This window comes from Eschrichtius robustus, chromosome 2, assembly GCF_028021215.1.
Source record: "Eschrichtius robustus isolate mEscRob2 chromosome 2, mEscRob2.pri, whole genome shotgun sequence".
NCBI classification, from domain to species: domain Eukaryota; kingdom Metazoa; phylum Chordata; class Mammalia; order Artiodactyla; family Eschrichtiidae; genus Eschrichtius; species Eschrichtius robustus.
The window spans coordinates 33,506,849-33,519,272 of record NC_090825.1 but is presented as its reverse complement, the minus strand read 5'-3'; positions in this window follow the sequence as shown (position 1 = coordinate 33,519,272).

The window sequence follows — 12,424 nt, the reverse complement described above, 5'->3', positions numbered from 1 at the left end:
AAACCATTCATAAACTTCATCTGTAGGCTCCATGAAGTCCCTGAAATCTTCCTTTCAGGTGTCAGGGTCCACATTGCCATGATTCTGTGTCCTCTAGTCAGTCTTATGGCACAAAGTCAATGGCTGGATATAGGATATATTAGGGATTATCTGTCCTCTAAGGGGACAGGGTATTTATTGCTTTTGTGCATGCAAGGGTGGATAGATTTTTTAACAACTCTAGACAATTTACATTCTTTGAATACCTTTAATTGCACTACTGGGAGAAAATTTCTACATGCATGATGAAAGTAAATCATCATAAGTTTCACTGATAAAAACCCATTTTTGACATAATATGCTAATTAGCGGAGGACCAGTTATCCATCAAGACATGGATAGCAGGGCTTAGAGTAGCCAACCCTGGAGAGTGGCTCTTTCTGATGTAATGCTAGCTGACATCTCTGGACTATTCATTCTTGAAAGAATGTTGCTGATTATCTTTGGAATTAAAATTTGAGCTAATCAGCACTTATATAATATGATACTGAAGTATTTTAAGGAAAATAACAGTCACTGTAACAGACTGTCACAATTCTACCACTCCCCACTGGAAATAACTACTGTTAGATATCTACTTCTTTCATAAGTGCCTTAATGTTTCTGTGAAAAACTAATTTAGTTTAATGAATTATGAAACAAACAACTGTATATAAAAAAACAGGTGTATATAAAACAAGAACAAACATCAGTTTATTAAAAAACAAACGCCAGTATAAATCATCACTAAAGCCAAGAAACAGACATTTGTTGAAACCTTCCTGAATGACCCCACCTAATCTAGCCCTCTTCCTTCCTCCCATGGGTAAGCATCTTGACAAAGATAACAAGGCATTCATGACCTTGCTTTTCACTGTAGTTTTACCACATAATTATGTAGCCCTAAACAATATAGTTTTAGTTTGCCTTAAATTTTATGGTCTAAAAAAGAGGCATTTTAACAAAACAATCTGTGAGAGGAGTTTAAATGAGTTATTTTCTTCTATCCCATCAAACAGACCTCACAAATTAGCTTATGCTGTGTATGCCCTCATAAATCAGAAATGGTTCCCTTTTAAGTTAAGTTAGCAGATGGTCCACTTATCGTATAATCACCCAATGAAGGAACTCCTTATTTGCTGGGTGTTAATCAATGATTTTATATAGAACTTCCCTCCTCCCAACACATAGGCTTTCTCAGAATGTTTGCTTACCCACCCAGCAAGCTCTTCAGTCCTTGATAATCATAGTGGATCTTTAGACATTGTTGTGTTATATTCTAAACCTGAGGCCTTTTGTTGTGCTGAAGTAGTGTTATTTTCTTAATGGATGTTGATGTTGATGGTGATTTAGTTTGTAGAAGGTGACTTATTTTGTTAGCTGAAGTATAGTTGACTTACAATGTTGTGCTAGTTTCATGTGTACAGCAAACTGATTCAGTTATACCATATATATGTATAAATATATATTCTTTTCCAGATTCTTTTCCATTATAGGTTATTACAAGATATTGAATATAGTTCCCTGTGCTATACAGTAGGTCCTTGTTGTTTATCTATTTTATATATAGTAGTGTATATCTGTTAATCCCAAACTCCTAATTTATCCCTCCCCCCCACTTCCCCTTTGGTAACCATAAGATTGTTTTCTATGTCTGTGAGTCTGTTTTGTAAATAAGTTCATTTGTATCATTTTTCTTAGATTCCACATATAAGTGATATCATATGATATTTGTCTTTCTCTGACTTACTAAATGATAATCTCTAGTTTCATCCATGTTGCTACAAATGGCATTATTTTATTCTTTTTTTATGGCTGAGTAATATTCCATTGCATATATGTACCACATCTTCTTTACCCATTCATCTGTCAATGGACACTTAGGTCGCTTCCATGTCTTGGCCAATGTAAATAGTGCTGCTATGAACATTGGAGTGCATGTATCTTTTCTAATTAGAGCTTTCATCTTGTAGAAGGTGATTTTTGATTATCAGAAAAGAAGAAATACATTTAGGTGAGAAAGGAGCACTAGTCCTTAGTGAGGGCCTCTAGAGCTCAGCATCCGTGTCCACCAAAGATGTGCACTGGTGTTTGTCATGTGTTATGGAACATATTTTTTGATCAGCCCATTTACCCTGTCCTAATCCATTAGCAGGGAGGAAATGTATTATCCATGTTCTAATATAGTCCCACTTCTTTCTCACTGTCTCAGTTTCTAACTTCTCAAGTTTAAGTACTTAACCTTGCTTCCATTCCTCCTAATGACCTTTACCTTCCAGGACCTGGAGGCATTTTGAGATTCTTACAGTTGAGGGTTGGGAACAAATCCTCGTAGACCTGAGGATAGGTTAACACCCTCCCCTCCTCCATCTACCCCAATACCTACACACACTCCTTCCCCCTTAGTTGGGACCATGGAGACAATTGGGAGGATTCAGAGATGATGTTGGACTTGACTTCTCCATTGATAAGTAATAATGTGAACATCTATTGAGTGCTTGGTAAGTATTAAAAGAATGTTAAGTACTTCACATACAGCATCTCATCTAATCCTCATAGTAACCCTGGGAGGCACATATTAAATGTCATCAGTCCCATTTTACAGATAGGAAACTAACCTAGAGACCTTAAGTAATTCCCCCAAGATTCTGTATTTAGTTAGCGGCAGACCCAGATTTGAATCCAGGTTTGACACAAAGGTGTGTGCTCTTAATAACCATTACATTCTATTTCTATGTCCCATAGGAGCAGTCAAAGTGCAGCTCTAGGAAACGAGTTGTTCTTTTCTGTGGCTTGGGGAACAGGTCAGTGTTCCGTTGTGAAAATACGGAATTGGCCACCTCTCTGGTCTGGAGTCCATGATGAAGAGGAAAGATGTGGTTGAGTCCTTGTCTCTTGTTTTGGATGATTCATTACATGTTTAGGTATCAGAGTATCCTTAGTCCAACATTTCAAATTCATGGAGCAAATATATTGGCTATGTTAGCCCTTGGCTTTATATAAGGAAATTTAGTGCATAAAATCTTACAAGTTCCTGGAATATCATCTGGTTTTCTGTCGTCCTATAACTAAATATCCCTCCCATGTGCTGAATATAATATGTTTAAGAATCCAACAAACACAAAATAATTCACTATTAGTAATCTGAAATTGTGTGTCTTCATTCACTAATTTCAGGTAATTGAGAGTTTGTTGGAGGTCTAATAGTATAAGAGAAAGAAGGTGCATGAATTAGCCCTCAATTTGAATTCCAACTCTTTTACTTGCTCTGGGACCTTGGGAAGGTTACTTAACTTGTCTGAGCCTCAGTTTTGTTTTCTGTTAAATGGGAATATATATTAATACTTACCTTGCAGGGTTCTTGTAAGAATTAAAGGAGTCTAGCATAGTGCTTGACATGCTATATATACTCCACAGGTTCTCCTCCAAGCCCTGGTCAGTTTTCAAGAGTCATGTACTCCTTTAAAAAAGTTATTGTGATTTTTATTTAATAAAATTATAGAATCTGAAGATTGGAAAAAACCTTACAGATCATCGAATGCAGATTTCCAAAACTGTCTGTGTGTCAACATCAAGTGAAGAGCTTTAAAATATGCAAATTCCCAAACTCCAGTGCCAAGAGATACTAATTTAGTAGGTTTGGGGTGGAGAGTAAGAGGTCTGATATTTTATAAGTTCCATTGATAATGATGGATAGGTGTCATATATTTGTCAAAACCCATAGCATGTACAATACTAAGAGTAAACTCTAATGTGAACATGGACTTCTGGTGACAATGATGTATTAATGTAGGTTCATCAGTTGTAACAAATATACCACTTGGGTGCAGGATGTTGATAGTAGGGAAGGTTGTGTGTTTGTGAAGGCAGGGAATGTATGGATATTCTCTGTATTTTCTGCTTAATTTGCTGTGAACTTAAAACTGCTCCAAAAAAGTCAATTTTATAAAAAGTTTCATTGAGGATTCAGATGAACACGTAGGCTTGTAACCACTGATCTCTCTAGCTCACCATCCAGATCAGAAGCATCTGCAGCTGCTGTACTATTCTCAGAGTCATTGCTCTTTCCTGTGCTGCTTCCTGAAGCTCACTATTCACACAAAGCCATTTCCATTGTTGGGCGGCACCAGGATTCCAAAGTTCTTCCTTATATGAAATTGACGTCACCTTCTTTGTAATTTCCAATCACTGTGCATAATTCCCCCCACCGGAGATACTCGGAATAAATCTAATCTGTTTCCCACATGAAGCTCAATCATGTATTTGAAGGCAGTGCTCATATTCCCCCTGAACCCACCCCATTTCAAGTCTTCTCCTTTCAAGGCTAAAGATCCCTTGAACTTCGATTCTTCCTCTGCTGTAATTTCCACACACTTCCCACTCCTGGCTAGTAGCTTTTCTCATTTATTTCCAATTTGAAAATATTAACAATGCATCTGGCATGGAATGGAAACCCTGGCTGAGTCTGGTAGTAACCCTTTGGTTGCTGGGGAGGGAGGTGAGGTCTTGGGGGAGGGGCTGAAATGACTGGAGGCTGTGAGAAGTAGCTATTTACCAACCGGTACTAAAGTATTTCATTTTTTTTTTAAATTTTATTTATTTATTTATTTATTTATGGCTGTGTTGGGTCTTCGTTTCTGTGCGAGGGCTTTCCCCAGTTGCGGCAAGCGGGGGCCACTCTTCATCGCGGTGCGCGGGCCTCTCACTATCGTGGCCTCTCTTGTTGCGGAGCGCAGCCTCAGTAGTTGTGGCTCACGGGCCTAGTTGCTCCACGGCACGTGGGATCTTCCCAGACCAGGGGTCGAACCCGTGTCCCCTGCATTGGCAGGCAGATTCTCAACCACTGCGCCACCAGGGAAGCCCTATTTCATTATTTTAACATTCAACCTGGCCATACTGGTGCACACCTGCCAAGTATCAGCCTAGTCAACCTCCCTCTTACAACCTCTTATAAATCCAGTATAGAACACGAGGGCCGAGGCACAGAGTAGGTTGGACTGTGTCAGTTTGCAGACCTCTGCATCACCCGGTAAGCTGTGTGTCTGGAAATACTTTCAGCAGAAGAGCTGTGAAACCATTTTTATTGTACCTGTTTATTGCAATTTTGCATTTGACTTTTGAACCTGAATGCAGGTTCATTTATCATGAGACTTATGGTTCATTTTTTGCTGCTCATCTTGGACTCTCAGGCTGGTTAGGCAACATGTGCCCCTGTCTCATGACTTCATCCTGTCTGCAGCTGATGGCTTTTGACATAGTTATTGATAACAAGGTCGCAGGAGGTAGGAATGAAGAGACAATTCAGCCGCATGCCGCTAGAGACTTCTCGGCAGCAAGTGTTCTAGCCATGCATTCTGACCTGGCTGTCCTTGGAAATCACTTGGGAGAACTGGGGAAAAAATGACACCTGAACTCTACCTCAGACCTCTTGAATCAGAATCTCCAGGGTGTCAGTTTTTACAAAACTCCCCAGAAATTGTGACACATGGTCAGGTTTAGGGATCACAACTTTAACGTATGCTCTTGCCCGCCCTGCCAGCTGTCGGCAGAGCATGAGACTCTTTTTTTTTTTTCTTTTAAATTGAAGTATAGTTGATTTGCAATATTGTGTTAGTTCCAGGTGTACAGCAAAGTGATTTGGTTATATATATATGTATATCTCTATATCATTTTTTCCTAATCTTTTCCATTATAGTTTATTACAAGATATTGAATATAGTTCCCTGTGCTATACAGTAAATCGTTGGTGTTTATCTTTTTTATATAGAGCATGAAACTTTTTTTTTTTTTTATGAAATGTTATTTCCTTTATTTGTAATTTCTATTTGGGCCTCCCCATCACCACCACCTCCCCCACACATATAAATCTGCCCTTATAATATGATCATCACCATTAATTATACAGTTGTACAAAACCAGAATCAGGAATTTAAAAGTTTCCTTTTTTTTCCCACAACTCACACACACACACTGTATTTTATTTTTACAAGAGATAAATAAACTGACACCAAGCATTGTAAATGGATGACCACAACAAAAGCAACAATGATTGCAATTACCAAACACGAAACACATTCATACTATGTCATAATATTGACATTCAGTCCAGTAATCCTCCACTGTAACAGCTCCTTTACTTGGCAGTGAAAATTGATTTGTATATTTTTTGCCTCTGAGTCCTTGTGGGATTTTTTTTTTTCTTAGCTCAAACAGAAAGTCACAAAAATTATAATCATCCTCGTCAGTTCACTCAGTCCCATGTAGTTAATTTTTTTTTATCTTGATCTTTTGTTAGCACTTTTATGAATTCATCAGTTTTCCATTAGAGTTCTGAAAATGCTTATTCATTCAGTTCAGCAGTATAGTCAGTTACCAGAAACCTGTACTTGTCAGAGGCTTTTCCATGAATTCCTTGAAGATGAAACCCTTTTATAGGAACATTTTTGCGAAAGCATCAGCGTACACACAGAACTGTCTGTAAATGACAAGACTTAAAAATGACCGCGGTTTCCCGGGCTTCCTTGGTGGCGCAGTGGTTGAGAATCTGCCTGCTAATGCAGGGGACACGGGTTCGAGCCCTGGTCTGGGAAGATCCCACATGCCGCGGAGCAACTAGGCCCGTGAGCCACAATTACGGAGCCTGCGCGTCTGGAGCCTGTGCTCCGCAACAAGAGAGGCCGCGATAGTGAAGAGGCCCGCCTGCGTACCGCGATGAAGAGTGACCCCCGCTCTCCGCAACTGGAGAAGGCCCTTGCACAGAAACGAAGACCCAACACAGCCAAGAATAAAAATATATATTAAAAAAAAATGACCACGGTTAAAGATTTGATGAAAGTTCATAATAATGCAATTGACAAGGACATTTAGTTATTTCTGAGATATACACTTTAAAGTATAACTAGAATTATGACTTATAACATTATACCTGAACATATAAGATTTTTAGAAATTTCATGTAATGTCTGAAACATTTATATTAACATATTTCCATACAAATAACCCAAAGAAAGTTTAGTATTAGTTGTTTTTTTTTGTTTGTTTGTTTGTTTTTTATACTGCAGGTTCTTATTAGTCATCAATTTTATACACATCAGTGCATACATGTCAATCCCAATCGGCCAATTCAGCACACCACCATCCCCACCCCACTGCGGTTTCCCCCCCTTGGTGTCCATACGTTTGTTATCTACATCTGTGTCTCAACTTCTGCCCTGCAAACCAGTTCATCTGTGCCATTTTTCTAGGTTCCACATACATAGAGCATGAAACTCTTAATATATGATCTTTAGGTACTAATTATGAATGCACTTACTGGATAGATTTTTACTCCTTTTCACTAAATTTTGTTAAACCTAATACCTTTAAATATCATCTTTATGCACTATTTCAAAAATAATGTTACTGTTGGTATTCTTTCTAACTTTGAGTCATCACTTTTCCCTGAGGGGAATTTTTCTAATGAGAAAATGGAAGGAGTTAAGTGACTTGTTTTAGTCCATTTTAGCATGCTCTAGAATTTTTTTTTCTTCTCTTCAAGCTCTCTGTTCAACCAATTTATTTTAATGTGGGTTGTTCTGAATCCACGGCCTTCCTCTTTGAAAATTTCACCAGAATAATTCCAAAAGAATTGTCTTCATTATGCATTGTCTTTCACTGCCTTAACCCAGTGGAGTACTCCGCTGACGGTGTATTGATTTGATTTTATATATTTAGCAAACACTTAGAGCTTACCATGTGACAGGTATTCTTCTAAGAGGTTTACACATATTAACTCATTTTCATAACAACCCTATGAGGTAGTATCATTGTTCTTATTACTCAGATGAGGAAACTCAGGCAAAAAGTGGTTAAGTAACTTGCTGAAGGTCACATATCTGGAGAGAACCAGTTTGGTTCCAGAATTCATGCTCTTAGCTACCAGCAAATAAAAAAAAAATGATAGTAATAAATCTAAAGTGGTTTTTAATTTGGTGTTTGTCCTTTTCTGGTGGTGGTGGTGAGTTTGACATAATGTGACAAATGTCACATGAATGAACCAAAACCAAAAGTGGTAGTGGTTACCATCCGGGCTATTCATTTTTCATTTACATAAATTCATAGGTTCTAGACATTGAATTCCACATAGAAAATTCTTTATTTTTACAAATGTTCTATAGCTCTATAATGTTAAAAATGTGTTTTGGAATGAACGAGGGAAATGGAAATATATGAATTTTTTTCTTTATGTCTGCAATATAATGAAAAATACAATTGACAAGGAAATAATCTGGACTTCTAGAATGTGGCCACTAACCTTGCCCTTAAGTGTACCTGTTTCTTAGTAGACTTAGGTTCACTTCTTTTAAGTCCCTGTTAGTCGGCCATTCATTCATTATTTTATTTACTCAACAAGTGCTTTTTGAGAACAAATCATACGACCACCTCTAGGGGAATAGTGACCAGAAAAATCTAGGTCCCTGCCCTCATGGAGCTTAGAATCTAGTGGAAGAAGACATAGTCAAACAGTCAAATGTAATGTACAACCAAACTGTGTATTATTTGCTCCATCCTAGCAATTATCACAGTGAATTGTAAGTGTTCAGTTAACAGTTTGTCCCTGTTTTAATTCTAAGGTGTTTGAGGGCCGGTTCTAGGTTTCACCTCTGTGCTTCTCTTGCTAATTCTAACATCCACTTAGTGCTGAATTGTGTGTTAATGAATGGATTCACTTTTCTCTAAATATGGATCTAAAATGATTGGGCTATAGTGATTCCAATCTTGTCTTTATATTTCATAATGTGGAAAGATAATTGTTAATTCCGGGAGCAATTCAGGAACATTTTACGGGCTTAGTTAATGAATGAGAAGATGGTGAACCAGAGTTAGAAATTTCACCATTATCTTTTCCTAACATAAACAATATGAAATAGAGATGAAATCTCTCAATAGTCAGAGAGTCATTTAAATTTTTGAGCTCATAGAAACATTAAAGATCACCCGACTCAACCTCCATATATTGTTGAAGAGGAACTTGAGGGCCAGAGTGGGTGAGGAGTTTCAACAAGGCCATGCAGCTATTAACAGAGCTACAGCCAGAAACTGGACTATGTAGCGTCCTCTTTAAGGCAAGACAAAATGAAAAACATCATAGTGCTAGTTTTTCATTTTAAAAAGGAAGACTGTGTGAATTTATTTTCCCACCTCAGTTTACTAAAATATTAGAATTTTATTTATCTATTGACTGACTGAAATGACCTATCATTCTTCCTATTTAATGACAAAAACGTGAATACAGGTTGTTCATGAAGATTATAAGTGTTCTGTTCATTCTGCTCCTTTTTTTAAAAAAATTAATTAATTAATTAATTAATTAATTAATATTTTTGGCTGTGTTGGGTCTTCGTTTCTGTGCGAGGGCTTTCTCTAGCTGCAGCAAGCGGGGGCCACTCTTCATCGCGGTGCGCGGGCCTCTCGCTATCGCGGCCTCTCTTGTTGCGGGGCACGGGCTCCAGACGCGCAGGCTCAGCAATTGTGGCTCACGTGCTTTGTTGCTCCGCGGCATGTGGGATCCTCCCAGACCAGGGCTCGAACCCGTATTCCCTGCATTGGCAGGCAGATTCTCAACCACTGCGCCACCAGGGAAGCCCTGCTTGTCTTTCTTGAATGGCTAGTCGGGAAGCTCATAGGGTAAGTTATGGAGATTGTGGTCAATAGGGAGGTCTCTGGATTCAAAGGCAGATTGCACAGGGAGCTTAAAAGGCAGGTTCAGATCTGCTGAAAGGAACAGCAAAAGGGTCAACTGACCAGGTTTCCCTAGAAAATAAATTGAGTGGGATTGTGTATAAGCAAATTCCAAAATGCATTTTTTTCAGTCATGAAAAAGTGAACTAAGCCATTCTCTGTTTTACTCTATAGTTTTTATCTTTCTGGAAATCCAGATGAAATTGATTCTTAGAACCCTGCATTCAGTCATTTCTGTACTTTAAATTATTTGTAGGGTGGTGAAATTACTAAGTCCTAAAACCGGGTTTCTTTTCTTTCAGTTTTCATCCCTGTTTTCATTGATTACTTTTCTCTTTATTCAAGAATATCTTGAGTGTATGTGTGCCTCTGTATTATGCCTGATCAGGACACAAATGTGAGAATTAACAGTGACAAGACTTAGTGTATTTGGCTTAGCTGCACCAAGAAGTGTCATGACATAGCCCTGTTACGGTGATTCTCCCTCATAGCCCTGCTCTGCTCCCTCATGTCACCCTAAAGGTTGTGGCCTCTGAAAAAACAATTTTCTTTAAAACTTATTACAGAGATATCATCTGGTGACTTATATAAACATTTTGGAAAATTTCTATTTTTCACTTTATGCTGTTTCTGAGGTAATGTTTACAAATCTTCCAAAAGACTACTGTGTTCTAAATATAGCTCTTTCAAGTTTCATTTTTAAAAAATGAAATTAAATATTAGCTTTTGGACATTAGGTGACAAGATACATATTTGCCAAATTCAGGATTTTATAAATTAAGACAGTGGTTCCCAAATGTGGTCTGAGAATTTCTGGACAGGTATGGGATGGTGGGTGGTAGTTCAGAATTATTGCAAGGGAATTGCAGTTTCATATGTGTGCCCAAACACTGTTTCTAATAGGATAAACATATAACGTCAGACATAACAGATACACACATACCAAAAATATGTAGGTGTTGCTGAGATTATTAAAATGCAAGTTAATTTAAAAAATGATTCAGTTTGTGAATGCTTCTTGTCATAATGTATTTTCCCAATCAGAAATTATTAAATGTTTAAACACTATCATGTGTGTTCTCAAATATTTCTGATATTAAGAAAGATTTTTGATACCCAGACTAGAAGCCACTGAAATGAAACATGTTCCTTGTTAGGCTCTGTTTTTTCTTGGTGAAAAGTCCAAATCTTGTATTTCGGCACTCCTATAATGTGCTTCCCATCTGCTTTAGCACTTGGTAGTTCCTGTTTTCTGTACTTTTCCCAATACTGTTACGTCTTTCTTTAGGTGTGGTTATAGAAATTACACGGAATGTTTCTTGTTGTCATACAGAAGTGAGATAATAGTGTTCTGTATTGTTTCCAACACTTTTTCTGATTGTACTAAGCATTTTCTGGATTTTTCTGGCCACAGCTACTCACTGGTCCTATTTTCTATGAAAATGAAGTTATGATTCTTTCTATGAACTGTCTCTGCAGTTTGAAACTAAGAGATGATTTCCTGTGATGTCACCTGACCTGACTGCTGGACTCCTCAGCCTTTCACTCCTGTCCTGCAGCCCCTCTCACCATCCCCGACTAGAAATATCAAACTATCATCCACACCTTCCCATTCCTTTTTTTTTTTTTTTAAATCATCCTCTCCCTTTATATTGGCTCTTTCTCCCATTAACATCCTTCAAATCTCCCATCTAAGAAAATAAAACCTTTTTACAACTGGATATCCCACTCCCATTCCCCTCTCCCTCTTTTCATGGTTGTATCAGCACTCCTTGAGCTAGCGTCCACCTTCACCCACGCTTCCTCACCTCCCGTTCCTTCCTTAGCTTGTGACCATCTGGCTTCTGCCTTCATCTTTTCACCGAAACTACACAAACTTAGGTCAAAATTGAGTTCTCCTATTTCAAAATCGAGCAGACACTTTTAGTTCTTCTTTTTTTTTTTTTTTTAATTTTCTCCGCATTGAATCTTATTGCTCTCTCTTTTGTTTTTTAGCTTTTTATCTCCATAGGCTCAACCTACAATCATGCTCAAGTTCCAGCCTCACCAAACCTTTTCTTTTTTTTTTAAAAAAATTATTTATTTATTTATTTTTGGCTGTGTTGGGTCTTCGTTTCTGTGCGAGGGCTTTCTCTAGTTGCGGCAAGCGGGGGCCACTCTTCATCGCGGTGCGCGGGCCTCTCACCGTCGCGGCCTCTCTTGTTGCGGAGCACAGGCTCCAGACGCGCAGGCTCAGCGATTGCGGCTCATGGGCCTAGTTGCTCCGCGGCATGTGGGATCCTCCCAGACCAGGGCTCGAACCCGTGTCCCCTGCATCAGCAGGCAGACTCTCAACCACTGCGCCACCAGGGAAGCCCAGTTCTTCTTTTAATTACCCTTTCTGCAGCCTGTGAACTATTCATACTGCTTTGGTTGGGTCATGCTGTCACATTCCTCCAAGGCTTTTCCTCATCCTAGAATGCTCTTTCCCTTTCCTTTAACTGGCCAACTGCTATGTATCCTTGAAGATTCAGTGTGTGTCACTAACATGTGAGGCCATACCCAACCTTCCTCTAAGCTCCAGGCTGAGTTAGGGGCTCCTAGAGCACCCTGTATTTCTCTTTATAATAGCATGTACCACATCATGTTAATTTCTACTTTGGGTAAGTATTCTGTGCTCATTATATATAAATTAGAAAATCCAGTG